The sequence below is a fragment of the Ahaetulla prasina genome, chromosome 5 (genome assembly GCF_028640845.1).
Source record: "Ahaetulla prasina isolate Xishuangbanna chromosome 5, ASM2864084v1, whole genome shotgun sequence".
NCBI classification, from domain to species: Eukaryota; Metazoa; Chordata; class Lepidosauria; order Squamata; family Colubridae; genus Ahaetulla; species Ahaetulla prasina.
In genome coordinates this window covers 7,563,307-7,566,652 of record NC_080543.1, presented here as the reverse complement: position 1 = coordinate 7,566,652, position 3,346 = coordinate 7,563,307, and positions in this window count along the sequence as shown.

Genomic DNA, 3,346 nt, shown 5'->3' with positions numbered 1-3,346 from the left:
GTAGGTGCTAACGTCCTACACTCCCTTTGACGAGCTTCCACTCATTGCTTCTTGCCTTGATTTCAGGTACCATGGAGCTATCTATACCCCAAGCTTTCTTTGAGAGAAGCTGAAGGAAAGATAACGGTACATGTATTCAAGCGTGTCCTGATGTCTTCCTTGGAAATCTTTCACCAGGAAATCATGAGGCTCCTAACACGAGCAGCAATAATGAAAACATCCTTAATGGACACTTTAACATAGTTTCAACTTGACCAACGATAGAGAATTCCTGGAAGTTTGCCACTCAGGCAAATGAGGCATCAACAGGCACATAATAGAATAGAATAGAATAGAATAGAATAGAATAGAATAGAATAGAATAGAATAGAATTTTTATTGGCCAAGTGTGATTGGACACACAAGGAATTTGTCTTGGTGCATACGCTCTCAGTGTTCATGAAAGACAAGATAACTTCATCAAGGTACAGCACTTACAACACTTAATGATGATCATAGGGTACAAATTTAACACTTAATGATACAACACTTAATGATAATCATAGGCTACAAATAAGCAATCAGGAAACAATCTAAATCGTAAGGATACAAGCAACAAAGTTACAGTCATGCAGTCATCAGTGGAAGGAGATGGGTGATGGGAACTATGAGAAGATTAATAGTAGTGCAGATTCAGTAAATAGTTTGACAGTGTTGATGGAATTATTTGTTTAGCAGAGTCATGGCCTTCGGGGAAAAACTGTCCTTGTGTCTAGTTGTTCTGTTGTGCAGTGCTCTATAGCCTCATTTTGAGGGTAGGAGTTGAAGCAGTTTATGTCCAGGATGTGAGGGGTCTGTAAATATTTTCACGGCCCTCTTCTTGATTCGTGCAGTATACAGGTCCTCAATGGAAGGCAGATGGGTAGTAACCGGATAAACAGAGATTAGCATTAGCACCAGATTAGATTAATCAGATTAGGTTAGATTAGGGATTAGATTAATACCAGACCAACAATCAAGCAGTAAACAATATCCCAATCAAGGAGATACCAACTCAGACAAACAACGGCCTAATCAAGGAACTACCAGAAACTCCACTCCCTTCTAGCGCCGATACTGATACTGTTACCTAGTTGGGTCATGAAACATCTGCAAGAAAACAAGCAAGCTCAGAGAGCACCAAGATCCATACATACTCCTCCTACCTGGGGTTGCCACAAAGAAGAGGGAGTCGGGCTGTTCTCCAAAGCACCTGAGAGTAGAACAAGAAGCAATGGGTGGAAACTGATCAAAGAAAGAGGCAACTTAGAACTAAGGAGAAATTTCCTGACAATTAGAACAATTAATCAGTGGAACGACTTGCCTGCAGAAGTTGTGAATGCTCCAACACTGGAAATTTTTAAGAAAATGTTGGATAACCATCTGACTGAGATGGTGTAGGGTTTCCTGCCTGGGCAGGGGGTTGGACTAGAAGACCTCCAAGGTCCCTTCCAACTCTGTTGTTATATGTTATATATATTATATATTACTACTACTACTCCACAATCCCCACTTCCTTCCAGCACTGATGATGTTACCTAATTGGGTAACATCTCTGACATCAACACAATTGAACGTGTCCAGAAATATTTTACAAGAAGAGTTCTCCATTCCTCTGAAAACAACAAAATACCTTATCCCACCAGACTTGAAATCCTAGGCTTAGAAAACTTGGAACTCCGTCGTCTTCGACAAGACCTAAGTTTAACTCACAGAATAATCTATTGTAATGTCCTTCCTGTTAAAGACTACTTCAGCTTCAATTGCAATAATACTAGAGCAACTAATAGATTTAAACTTAATGTCAACCGCTTTAATCTAGATGGCAGAAAATATGACTTCTGTAACAGATTCATCAGTGCTTGGAATATTTTACCTGACTCTGTGGTCTCTTCTCACAATCCTAAAAGCTTTAACCAAAAACTGTCTACTATTGATCTCACCCCATTCCTAAGAGGACCATAAGGGGCGTGCATAAGCGCACAAACGTGCCTACCGTTCCTGTCCTATTGTTTTTTTTTTCTTTTCTTCTTCCTATATATATATATATGCTTATACCTCCTATATTTACTCATATATGTGTTTATATACTATATAATCTTTTTATATGATACCTACATATATTGTTGTGACAAAATAAATAAATAAATAAATAATAAATAAATAAACATTTGCAAGAAAACAGCCAAGCTCAGAGAGCACCAAGGACCCCACAATAGTGGGAATAGAACACAACGGAACCGAACAGCACAGCACAGTCCTGCCCATATTTATTATTTATTTATTTATTTATTTATTTTGTCATAACAATATATGTAGGTATCATATAAAAAGATTATATAGTAAATAAACACATATATGGGTAAATATAAGGAGGTATATAGGAAGAAGAAAAGAAAAACAATAGGACAGGAACAGTAGGCACATTTTGTGCGCTTATGCACGCCCCTTATGGTCCCCTTAGGAATGGGGTGAGGTCAATAGTAGACAGTTTTTGGTTGAAGATTTTAGGATTATGGGAAGAGACCACAGAGTCAGGTAAAATATTCCAAGCACTGATGATTCTGTTACAGAAGGCATATTTTCTGCAATCTAGATTAAAGTGGTTGACATTAAGTTTAAATCTATTGGTTGCTCTAGTATTATTGCAATTGAAGCTGAAGTAGTCTTTAACAGGAAGGACATTACAATAGATGATTCTGTGAGTTAAGCTTAGGTCTTGTCGAAGGCGACAGAGTTCCAAGTTTTCTAAACCTAGGATTTCAAGTCTGGTGGGATAAGGTATTTTGTTGTTTTCAGAGGAATGGAGAACTCTTCTTGTAAAATATTTCTGGACACGCTCAATTGTATTGATGTCAGAGATGTGGTGAGGGTTCCAAACAGGCGAGCTGTATTCTAGAATTGGTCTAGCAAATGTTTTATATGCTCTGGTTAGTAGTGTGGTGTTTTTGGAAAAGAAGCTACGCAAGATTAGGTTTACAACTCTCAGAGGTTTTTTTGCTATGTAGTTGCAGTGGGCTTTGGCACTTAGATCATTTGACATGAAAACTCCGAAGTCTTTAACATATCACAGAGGTGGGATTCACGTTCCTTCCCTACCGGTTTGCAAATGTGAGCGCGTGAGCGTGCACTCTCGCTTCGCTCACGCGCGCCACCTCTGTGCATGCGCACAGCCTTCCGCGCACGCGCAGCGCTCACGCATTACATCTGCCACACCCGCCACTACCGGTTCACCTGAACTGGACAGAACCGGCTGAATCCCCACCACCGGACATATCATCAACATTCAGATGCTTAGCAACTGGTTCACATTTACGACGCTTGCAAT